Source organism: Vulpes vulpes, chromosome 10, assembly GCF_048418805.1.
Source record: "Vulpes vulpes isolate BD-2025 chromosome 10, VulVul3, whole genome shotgun sequence".
Classification (NCBI taxonomy): Eukaryota; Metazoa; Chordata; class Mammalia; order Carnivora; family Canidae; genus Vulpes; species Vulpes vulpes.
In genome coordinates, this window is record NC_132789.1 from 38318513 (window position 1) to 38330962 (window position 12450).

The following is a 12450-nucleotide window of genomic DNA, read 5'->3' on the forward strand; positions in this document are numbered from 1 at the left end:
ACACAGGCAGAAGGAGAACCAGGCTCCCTGCAGGGAGCCCAACGTGGGGCTGGATCCCTGGACCTCAGGATCACGACCTGAGCCAAAGGCAGATGCTCAACCACTGAGCCACCCAGGTGCCCCCAAACCATGTCTTGACTGATATTTCAATGGATTTGCTTAGAGCGGTGCCTAGAAGGCTCTAATGGCAAATTGTTAACACCAGTGGTTATGGCTAGACAAGAGGATGGCATGGGATTCTGTTTTTTTTTTTAAGCAATCTCTATATCCAGCATGGGGGGGGGCTTGAACTCACCAACCTGAGATAGAGAGTCCCATGTTCCACTGACTGAGCCAACCAGGTGCCTCTTATTTTTGTTCTTAAATCAACCGTGTTTGATCATTTTTTTTCTGGAATCAACCTGTATTTCTTTTGTAATTGAAAAATATTCATAAATGCAAGATAAATTAAAAAAAATATTCATAAATGCAAGATAAACATGGCCTACCAGTCAAAGAAAGAAAAAAAAAAGAGTGGGTTTTGCTCCATATAACATTCATTAATTCACTCAATAAATAGTCAAGTGTTTGCTCTGCGCAGGTACTAGGCACGCTCTAGGTGCTGTTCAGCACCAAGTTCAGTAGGTCCAGAGCAATATCGCTGTGAGGACGGTGGGACACACCTGGGAAAGCCATGTCAGCACACCTGGGGACAGGCCTCCTGCTTAAAGGACACGCCTTCCTTCTGGAAGCCCCCCGCCCACCTGCACTGTTTCCTCCCTGGCGATGTAGCCACGTGTGTCTGTTCCAGGGAATCGACCTTTCCTTCTGGGTGACTCACTGAGAGGGAGACACGGGAGCTCAGGCCACATATGAGGGGGCCCAAGAGCTGACATCTGGTGGGGATGCATCACCAAGCCGGGGACTTTGGTGCCACCCCCTCAGTGAGCCCTCCCAGCCACCACACATCTCCATTTTGCCAGATGAGGACACTGGGGCTCAGAGAGGGGGAACTGCCCATCCAAGGTGACCCAGCTGGCCAGCGAGTGAGCCCAGAGCCGAACTCAGCTCCTTCCCACAGAGACACGGTCACCCTTCTAGCGTGGGACACACTGAGCGCCACCTCTCACTCCTTCACCATCATCGAGGTTCTGGAGCGCCGAGTGCCGGGCACGGGCTAAGGGCGCTGTCTCAGGTGCTGATGGTCTCCTTCGCTGTCCACCTGAGGCCAGGACGGGAGGTCAGGGTTGTTTACTGACAAGGAGTCTGAGGCTCAGAGAGGTTGTCGCCTGCCCCAGGTCACACAGCCCTGCCATGGGTGGAACTGAGATTTGCACTGTGTCCTACAGGGTTCCGAGCTCTGTTCCCTAAGGCGCTCACCACCCTGCCTGCAAGACTCCTCTGAGTACAGGGAGGACCTCTGTGGCAGCATCAGTGGACATTCACGATGTCAGCTTTTTGCAAAGTCCCTCTCGCGGGAGTGTGCGTAACGCAGAAAGATACAAAAAGTAGAAGAGAACAGGGAAAGAGGTGGAGGAAATACAACTTTGACAATGTATTAGGCTGTGAGAACCAACACCTCATTTTTTTTTTTTGCTTTTGTGGGGTTTTTTTAAAGATTTTATTTAGGGACGCCTGGGTGGCTCTGCCTTCGGCTCAGGGCATGATCCTGGGGTCCGGGGATCGAATCCCGCATCGGGCTTCCTGCGGGGAGCCTGCTTCTCCCTCTGCCTGTGTCTCTGCGTCTTTCTCTGTGTCTCTCATGAATAAGAGAGACAAAGAGAAAGAGACAGAGAGGCAGAGGGAGAAGCAGGCTCCCTGCTTGTTCCCTGCAGAGTGGGGACCCCAATGCAGGACTCTATCCTAGGACCCCAGGATCACAACTCGAGCTGAAGGTGGATGCCCAACCGACGGAGCCACCCAGGCGCTCCCAACACCTCCTTCTTCTACTGGAACAGAAACTTAATTTCTGGAAAATTAGCATAGAAACCTGGTAAAGAAAGAGAACAAAGAAAACACTTGAAACCGGGTTCTTGGAGGTGCAGTTTTTTTTTTTTTTTTTGGAGGTGCAGTTTTAAAGGGACTAGAAATAGCCTGAACAGAACTAGTGTTGTTCATCCCACTAACAAATATGTATAAGGCTCCTCCTGTGGAGCAAGCCTTGTGCAAGGTGCTGGGGATGTGGCAATAAACAGGACAGACTCGGCCTCTGTCCCCGGGGAACCTAAAGTGGGTGGGATGGCCACGGCCTCTGCCTGCGAGTATCTGAAGGGGCGTTAGGGAAGAGAGAACAGCCTTGTTCCGTGTGGGTGCAGAAGACAGAGCTGGGATTGTTGTGTGGAAGCCCCGGTGGGCAGACCCCTTCCCTGCGACAGAAGGGCTTGTCAACAGGCACCCCTCTTCTGAGAGGGGATGGCTGCCCCAGGGATGCAGAAGCTCCGTGTCCCAAGAGGACATGGTAAAGGGCCCGTCTTTGTCAGTAGGGCTGTCAAAACAAAATACTCAGACTGAGTGGCTTTATTTCTCACAGCTCTGGAAGCTGGGGAGTCCAAGATCAGGGAAAGAGGGGGGAGAGAGAGAGAGAGAGAGAGAGAGAGAGAGAGAGAGCTAGCTCTGGTGTCTCTCCTTTGTGTGTGTGTGTGTGTGTGAGTGTGTATTTTATTTATTCATGAGAGACACAGAGAGAGACTCAGAGACAGGCAGAGGGAGAAGCAGGCTCCATGCAGGGAGCCCAATGTGGGACTTGATCCCAGGTCTCCAGGATCATGCCCTGGGACTGCTGAGCTACCCAGGCTGCCCTGGTGTCTCTTCTTATAAGGGCACTATCTCCATCATGAGGCCACTGTCCTTGTGACCTCATCTAAACCTAATGATGGCCCAGAGACCCCATCTCCAATTACCATCCCATTGTGGGGTTAAGGCTTTAACATATGGATTTGGGGGGCAGGGGGTGACAAATATTTGGTCCATAACAGGGGTCTCAGCAGGAACACGACAGCTGGACTACGCTTACCATGGAGAGCCCTTCTGTACCTGACTCTGTGCTTCTGGGGAAGCTGAGGCACACATGGACCCCCTGTGGAGGGTCACTGATGACTCAAGCTGCCAAACTTGAGTGGAGGGAGGGGGTGGCATGGTGTGGGGGGAGGTTGGATATCAAACACAACTCCTGTGTGGCTCACCCATGGCTCCCCTCTGCTCTGGGAGTAGAGGTGCAAGATGAGCCAAACCACTACTTGCTTATAAACCCTGAGCAAGTGCCCTGCCCTCCTGCAGTCTTCTCCACCTGAAAAAGGGGGTGTGAGGATCCCACCTACTCAGAAAATTATTGCGAAATGGGGATGAAACCAGGAAATGTGTGCTAAAGCTCAGCACACCCTGACACGTGACAAGTGCTCAGTGGATGGGAGCTATCATTTCTTTTTTCTTTTCTTTTTTTTTTTTTTTATTTTTTTGAGAGGGGGAGAGAGGAAGAGAGGGGAGGGGCAGAGGGAGAGGGAGAGAGAGAATCTTAAGCAGGCCCCATGTCCAGTGTGGGGCCTGACACAGAGCTCAAATCTCATGACCCTGAGATCATGACCTGAGCCGAAATCAAGACTTGGATGCTTAACTGACTGAGCCTCCCAGGCGCCCCAAGAGCCGTCACTTCTGATGACTCAAAATAATTATAACAAGTGCCTGCCATGGGGCATCAGCCTAGGTGGGGAACATTCAGGAACAGCCCAGGTGATGACGGAGTGGAGTCTCTCTACCTCACAGGATGTTTCATTCTCACAGGGATCCCTCCTGGAGTAAGAATTAGGAACGACTTCCTGGGGGAAGGACATTCTGAGCAGAAGCCTGAAGAGGTAGAGGGGTTAGGGGCAAGGCTGTTGTGAACCAAAGGATGAAAGAAAACACAGGCTTTTGGGGCCAATTGGAGAAAGAAAGTAGCTCAGGCAACCCCACAAATATATTCACCCATTCTCCCACTCCATCATTCACCACCCCCCACAGCCTCACCTTGCACCCTGCTGACAACTGCAATGGCTCCAGCTCTAAAATCACAACTAGAACATCCACCAAGTGACCACAACCTCCATGCATCACCACACGTACCACCTCGGTCCCCTGCAACTCCGTCACACTGGCTTCTCCAGCCACTGGCCCTCTATGTTCTTCTAGTCCATCACCTCTCCTTCCTCATGTCCTTCCCCCCACCCTCGGGTCCCAGTAACCCCTCTCTACTCTCTGTTTCTATGAGTTTAACTGTTTTATTTTGTTTTTAGGTTCCACATGTAAGTGATACCGTCAGTATTTGTCTTTCTCTGACTTGTTTCACTCAGCACAATGCCCTCACAGTTCATCTGTGTCGTCACGAATGGCAGGACTTCCTTCTTTGTCACTGCTGAAGAGTATCGCATTGTATACACACCAAATCTTCTTTATCCATTCATCGATAGATGGACACTTAGGTTGTTTCCATATCTTTTTTTTTTTTTTTAAAGATTTTATTTATTTACTCATGAGAGACACAGAGAGAGAAGCAGAGACATAGGCAGAGGGAGAAGCAGGCTCCCTGCAAGGAGCTGGATGTGGGACTTGATCCCGGATCCCGGAATCATGCCCCGGGCCAAAGGCAGATGCTCAACCGCTGAGCCACCCAGGCGTCCCTGTTTCCATATCTTGGCTATTGTGCATAACGCTTCAGTGAACATGGGAGTGGACTTATCTTTTCAAGATTCTGGTTTCATTTCTTTTGGATATATACTCCAGACTGGGATTGCTGAATCAGGTGGTAGTTCTATTTTCAATTTTCTGAGGACCCTCCATACTGTTTTCCATACTGCTTACACCAATTTACATTCCTACCAACAGTGGACAAGGGTTCCCTTTTCTCCACATCTTCACCAATACTTGTTACGTGTTGTCTTTTGGATTGTGGTCATTCTACCAGGTGTGGGGCATGTCCTCCTTTAATACAGTTCAGAGTAAAGATCCAACATTTCCTTTTTTAAGATTTTATTTATTTATTCATGAGAGACATAGAGAGAAGCAGAGACACAAGTGGAGGGAGAAGCAGGCTCCCTGTGGGGAGACCAATGAGGGACTTGATCCCAGGACCCCAGGATCATGACCTGAGCCAAAGGCAGACACTCAACCACTGAGCCACCCTGGTGCCCAAGGTCCAACATTTCAATGACAGTCTTGCCAATGCCATGAGTTCTCTTGCTCCTGTCTTTCAATTGACTGGTTGAGCAAACCTCTCCCCATCTGCTTCCTGTGACTTCCTGTGCCTGGAAGCCAAACACTGCTGAGAGGTACACACCACAAGGCAGAGGGCTTTACCCAAGAATCTAGAACCCTCACCTCACCTCACTGAACCCTCGCCTTGCACACACACTGCCCAGTAATCAATCACTCTCCAGTGGCCTTGTTGCACCTTCATCACACTCCTCAAATCAGCTTCCTCAGCTCTCATTCTCAGTGGTGATCCTACCTTCTACTTGATAAAGACAACTCCAACCCTTATATTCTCTCTCTCTCTCTCTTTCACACACACACACACACACACACACACACACACACACACACATACACCTCTACACCCAACCTCTTCTCTTTTTCTTCTATTTCAACATGGAAGCTGACTTTCTCATTAAAGATTGATTTTTTCCACCTGGATTTTAGTGTCCTCCCTTCACTCTTTCCTAGAAACTTTGTGTTTCTTATTATCTCTTATTTCTCTTGGATTTCCTATCTTTACTTCAGGGCCTGTGAGATCTGGCCTCCTCGCCCTTCTCTTCTCCATCCCCACTGCACCTTACACTCCCTCCATTCCCAGGCTCTCACCACACGGGCCTCTTTTGAGTCCCTTACTGGGATCCACCCTTCACAGGGCTTTGTACATGTTGTTTCTTATCTGGAATGTTCTTCCCACTCATGCTGCAGACCTTGGCTCAAGTGTCACTTCCTCAGGGAAGCCCTCCTTGACTTCCCCAAGTTGGTCAAATTATCTTGTCGCATCTTCACTCAGCACTCTATTGTGCTCTTTGTAGTATTGCCATGGTTGTGACTGGGTTATCTGTATGCTTATCTGTTTTCCTTACAATATCATTTCCCTCACTGAATTCCTAGAGTGGATCTTTGCTCACTATTGTATCCTCAGTGCCTGATCTAGCGGGCCTAGTCTCCAAGATTACTAATAATACTAAGTGTTCAATTAATGAGCATATAGTGAGCATCTACTGTGTGCCATGCTCTTCTGTATATTTGGTTGCATTTAATCCTCACAACAACTTTGCAAGTAGGTATTTTGCTCTTAATAGATGAGATCATCAAGGCTCAGAGACGCTAAGAAACTTACCCATGGTCACATGTTGGAGATGACTGAGCCTGAGCAAGAACCTGTCCATCTGACTGCAAGCCAGAGTTCTTATCTGTTTCTCCAGCTGCCAGGAAAGGAAAGGAAACATTCTCTTATCCACTCCCATACTCTGAGGGCCCGTGCATACTAGGTGCTTTAAAGCATTATCTCAGTTCATCCTCAGAATCAGCCTATTAGGTGATCTCCTTTTCCAGATGTGGTCATTGAAATATAGAAAAATTTTGTGAACAGCCCCCAAGTTACTCAGCAAAATAGCAGAATTGAGCTTCTAACCCAGGGCATCAGGGCTCTTTTCACTGTACCAGGCACGATAGAACAGGTAAGTGAAAGCACAGCCAGGGTGGAGGATCTTTAAACCTCATTAAAACACTAAACTGGCTTCTGGGCCTCTTCTTTGGCCCACACTTGACAACCTGAGTCATCTTGGCTTTGAGGAATACTCGTGCCTGGAACTGTTCTGTTGACCCAAGACCCTGGATCAGAGAGTTTCCAGCCAAGGCAGGTAAGCAAGGGTAGGAGTCATGCCACATCCCTGGTGCCAACCCAAGGATTCATTGTCAAGATGGGAGGTGGCTGCACGATCCTAGAGCTGACCTTCCACCTCCACTTAAAAATAAACCATCTGGTTTTGGGGTAGCTTTTCAAGGACAGCTCTTGTCAGCCATCACCCTCCCTCACATTGTGGAAGCATGGGACAGGTGGGGCCCCAGCGGAAAGTACTAGGTGCTCCAGCCACAGGCTCTGGGCAGAATCAGCCAGTTTCTAGCTGGAATAGAACTAAGAGCCCTTGGGCACTGGAGCTGCTTGGGCCTGACTCTCACTGCCTGCCCTTCTGGTAGGAGAGACACATTGCCTACAATGGCCTATGCTAAGAGTGAGGTTCCTAGGAAGGCTTCCCTTGGCTGGCAGTGACAAAACCACCATCTGAGTGGTAGGATGGACATTGTGCTTCCCTGCAGAGGACCCACTAGTGCCACCATGGTTTTCTTTGCTCATGCCTGTATTCAAGAAATAACCGAATAGAGCAATGTTTCTCAAATTATTGACAACACAACTCAGACCCACCTTTTCGTATTTCACACTTAGATGTCAAAGCAATGTCAAAGTGCTGCAAAATGTTTCTAGACACTTGCTCAGAATTTTGGTATTTAACTCACTGTGGTCTGGTAACGAAGAGTGGCTGGTTTCTGTCCAAAGGCTTTCTGTAGCAGCAGGATCGGAGGACTGATTGGGTGGACAAACATTCCAGCTTCCTCATTCCTCCGTGGGACACTTCTGCAGTGTGCTCTACACAGTTTCTCAGAGGTGTCCTGTGGGACAAAGACCCAGTTACTCAAGAGGCAACTTGCTCATCTTTTATTGACTTTCCTCCCTTCTCTCTCTTCCCCGCTCCTTCGCTATGCTTCCTGGGGATGCCCTCTTAGATAAAGTACCTGCACCTGAATCTTTGAGTCAGCATCTGCTTTGCAGAGTCCCCAAATTAGGACACTTTCAAAGTTCAAGTCCCATCATTCCCTTTCATGTACCCTTAACTAGAGCCAACTTCAACTATAAACTAGATACTCCACGTGTTGCCATTCTGTGTCTCTGTGCTTTCTGTGCCTGTTACCTAAAAGTCCTTCTGGTTTTTATGTTCGTCATCTCCTATCTGTTTTTCAAGAACCAGCTCAGGTTCCATTTGTTTCAAGATAAGAACAAAGAGTGATGGCTCAACCCTTTGAACTCCCAGAGCAGTCTATCAGTTATGGTATGATCTTTGTCAACCCCACCACCACTTCTGCTGCCCAACTTGTGTTCGATCACTTACTCTCATGGCCACAACTAGACCTTACCATTGCTCAGAATGACGCAGGCTCTGGGATCTTAAATGCCAGGGTCCTCAGGGTGGCCACAGACACCTCTCTCACTCTGTCACTAAGGGCTTATGTTGTCTGAGGTTACCAAGATCTCCATCTTCTCCTCCTTCAGCTGGACCCACTCTTCCAGTCCCATAGTCTTTTGCCCACTCACCAGCCCCTTGACCCATTCCAGCCCTGCAGTTGTACAAAATCCAGCCCTGGTTCAGTCTGCCTATCAGCCTCTTGGGTTTGCTTTTTGCTAGTAGCCTGAGAAGAAATGCAAAGTGACTATGGGCACCCACAGGAGTTACCAAGGTTGGAATCCTGGCTCTACTACATACTTATTGTGTAACCTTGGAAAATTACGTAAGTTTTGGGTCTGCGGGCTCCTCATTTATAAAAGAGAAAAAGAAAACATACCGCTCAGGTAGAGGTTCAATTTTCAAATGCCAAAGACAGGGTAAACTCTCCATAACTGCTTTTGTTGACATTGCTTTTATTACTGCATGTCCACTTCATTGCGTTGGTGGTGGAAATTCAATGAAAAAATGCATGTAAAGCATTTAGAACGGTGCCAGGCACAGGGTAGACACTCCATAAATGTTAGCTGCTAGTATTATTACTGAATTAGTTTCTTTTTTAAAAAAAGATTATTTATTTATTTATTCATGAGAGACAGAGAGAGAAAGGCAGAGACAACAGGCAGAGGGAGAAGCAGGCTCCACTCAGGGAGCCCAACATGGGACATGAGGCCGGGACTCCAGGATCATGCCCTGGGCCAGAGACAGACTCTAAACCGCTGAGCCATGCAGGTGTCCCACTGAATTACTTTCTTGGACAACCGTAATAAATCATGGCAAACTGGGTGGCCTAAATTAACAGAAATGTATTGTCTCATAGTTGTGGAGGCCCAGAAGTCTGAAATGAAGGTATCAGCAGGTTAGAACCTTCTGAGCCTCTGAGGAAGACTTGATCCATGCCTCTCTCCTTGCTTCAGGTGGATGTCAGCAATTCTTGGTGTTTCTTGGCTGCAGCTGCATACTATGACCACTGCCTCTGCGTCACATAGCCATGCTCTCTGTGCCTGAGTCCCAGATCTCCCTGACTTTCTCTTGCAAATATCCCTGCCACCCCTCTAAACCCAGGTTTATCTCCTTTTGAGATCCTTAACTTAATTACATTTCCAAAGACGCCTTTTCCAAATAAATTCACCCTCAGGGGTTCCAGGGGTTAAGATTTGGATGTACCCTGCAGGGGCTAGCATTTAATTCACTCCAGTGATCCTTACAAAAAGTTTCAGTGGACACGGGAGCCGGGAGCCGGAGCCGAAGCCTGACCACAAAGAATTAAGAGACAAAGAGGGAAAACAAAGAGAGAAAGAAAAAAAAGAAAAAAAAAGGAGGACAAAGGGATGATGAAGACGTGTTGATAATTACCAGAGAGTCCTAGTTAGGAAAGAATGTGAATGGAGAGGGAGCTGGAAGACGAACAGTTAGAAGTGGAATTTTCTTTCCTCTTTGCAATTATAGGAGAAACTTGGGTTTCTTGGGGGGAAAGATGGTGGAGAAGAAGGAACACCTCCAAGATGCACGAGAGTGAGGGGAGGAGCAGCGGAGTGAGGAGCAGGCCCCAAGGTCGCCCTAGGTAAATCAGGGCTGAATGGCTGACAGCAAATCCCAGGATGGGCCATAGAGCAAGTCAGAACAGAGATATCATCGGAGGGGAAGAGGGTGAGCCAAGCAGCCACCAAAGACAAGAGAAAACAGAACCAACCAGCCTCAGAAGAGCCTGAGATGTAGAAAGACTGAGTCAGAGATCATACATTGGACAGTTTATAAATTGCTGTCTCCCGTCTCTCATCTGAAGCTCCAAATACTGCTGGAGGGCAGGCAGAATGATGACAGCCCTCAGGTGGGCGAGGGAGGGTCTTGGGGTTACCCCAGGATACACAGAGCCCCCAGGTGAGGAAGCAGGAAGCCCAGGGAGGGCCTGAGGGATCCTCTACCCCCCACCCCCCACCCTTGGTGTCCTATTGCTCACATTCCCTTTTGCACTCTCCTCCCTGGTCTTCTTTGAGATGGGTCGTCCTGGTGTCCTGGTTGTCTACCCCCTGGACCTTTCTCTCAAGCCTTTCCAGAGCACCTCTTCTTCCTCCAATCCTTGACAGACCCAAGACCAGATTTACCTTATTCTCCCCCCAGACTGGCTCCTCCTCTTCTGTTGGTTGGCACCACCAGCCCCAAACCTGCCTCAGTCTCTCCCAACATCCTGTCAATCACCCCCCAGGGCTGTGTGTCCTCCACCTCCTGAATACCTGGTGAGGTTGCCCTCCATGCCCATCCTGTTCTCTCCATCTGCAGGCCTCGTCACCCTGTCTCACCCAAACCCTGCAACAGGCTTCCACCAGGTCTCCACTACCTCTTGGCTTCTCCAAGTCCATCATCCAAATGGCTACACCATGGTCTTCCAAAACCACGTAGACGATGTTTTTGCTCATCTGTTGTTGCTCACCTGCCTAAAGTTCTCTGCGGCCTTCCCACCTCTGTTGGGGAAAGCAGAACACAAACTAGCATTCAAAATCCTTCACAATCGGGGTTAATTTCCTCACGGGTTCTCCCCCACCCCACCCCCATGCAGTTAGCACAATCTCCCTTTGTGAGGCTGCTGAGACGCTTGCAGGAGCGACTGTGAAGTTCCTAGCACATAGTAGAGCACGGGGCCACGCACTATCCATGGCAGCTGTTATGCATATTTATATAGACATTGTATAAAATTGGAGTCATGCTGTTTCATAACTTCCCCTTTTCACTCACTAGCATATCTCGAGCGTTTCCTCATCTCTTTAATATTCTCTGAGAGTGTGAGATTTAATTCCCCTGCAGCCCTCCTTCTACGCATGTGGCATCGCCTCTTTACTCAGGCCTCTTGCCGTTGAGAATTTAGGAAACTTCCTAATTTACCCCAGTTATGAATAAGGCTGGGATAAATAACCTTTGATTTTTTTTAGGGCGCATCGTGGAAGTAGAATTGCTAAATCAAAGTATAACTCTTTCAAAAGCTTTCGTACACGCTGTCAAACGGTCGTGCAAGAAACGTACAATTTTACCTCCTCGGCGGAGGAAAAAGCTCTGGCTTCCCCCTCATCTTACCAACATCTGGTGTTTTCATTATTTTTATCTTGACCAATTCTACAGATAAGAAAAGCCGGAATCTCCTTTTCATTTGTACTTTGAGATTTCTGACATTTTCATAAGGTTTTTGTATTTCCTCGGTGAATTACGTTAATCATCCTTTGCCCCTGGTGTCCACAGGTCAGTTCCTCTCATTGTTATGGGTTTAGCAGGACTTGAAAGGGCCGCTGCAGATGGGAGCCCTTGGGCAGCTTCCTCCCCGCCCTTCTGACCCTCCTCCTCCCACATTCCCACCCTCCAGAGCCTTCCTCTGCTCCCCAGGGAACCTTTGTCATTCAAAGTAGCCCTTGCTTCCCAGGGTCTTTTCCCAGGACAGCCCATTCGCACCGCCCTCTCCACCTTTTGCTAGCCTCCCCTCTGGGAGCTCCACATTCTTGCAGCTCCCACCTCACCTCTCTACACACCCTGCACACTCACCTCTGAAATTCCTCAATGAGGCCCAAAGCCACAGAGGACCCAGACTGACCTAGCCCTAGACCAGGAATCTCGGCCCTGCCCTGTTCTGGCCTGAAAGGGGGAGGCCTGAGGAGATAGGGGGCAGTTCAGAGGAACAGTTGTCCCCAGAGGAAGGCCTGGGGGAGGTAGGCCCCATTATGCGGTGGGGGAGAGAGCTCATCTTTGATGTCTTTTTGATGTTTGATGTCTTTAGCACAGAGCTCAAACCCCAGGTCGGTCCCTTGAAGGCTGTCCTTTCACTATCTGGTCAGGGTCACGAAGAGGGGGAAATGTAACATTCTGTGTAAAGCACGTGCCGCGGAGGGAGGTCAGGTGCACAGATCAGCGCAAGGCCCCAGGGAGCAGGCAGGCTGTGGCTTCAACTGCGGCTGAAGAGGGCGACTCGGGCAGAGGGACAGCTTGAGCCAGGACTAGGGGGCAGAGGTTGGGCTGAGGAGGTCCCGGGCACCCAGGGAGTCCCTGGGGTCTGTGCCAGGGCGGACGGGGAGGCCCCCACATCAGCTCGGGCGGTGTCCCCGCCAGCCGCTCCCCTCTGCCCCCTGCAACCTCACCCGCTCCCCACCCCCCCACCCCCAGGACATGAGGGTGGCGGTGGCGCCCCGCCCTGCAGGGGGAAGCA

General features: G+C 49.6%; 1 long non-coding RNA gene across 3 annotated transcripts; it reads right to left on the reverse strand.

Annotated features, from left to right (window-relative positions):
- Window positions 1-4973: 4973 nt before the first annotated feature.
- On the reverse strand, window positions 4974-11549 carry LOC112908266 (uncharacterized). Of its 3 annotated transcripts, none has more exons than XR_003232882.2 (4): window positions 10603-11549; window positions 7504-7656; window positions 6326-6410; window positions 4974-5255 (listed from the first exon to the last, which is right to left on the reverse strand). It is a non-coding gene; the product is annotated as an uncharacterized lncRNA (long non-coding RNA). The 3 variants fall into 3 exon arrangements; XR_003232883.2 differs by lacking the exon at window positions 10603-11549 and adding an exon at window positions 8605-10146; XR_003232881.2 differs by lacking the exon at window positions 10603-11549 and having other exon boundaries at window positions 7504-10146.
- Window positions 11550-12450: the final 901 nt, after the last annotated feature.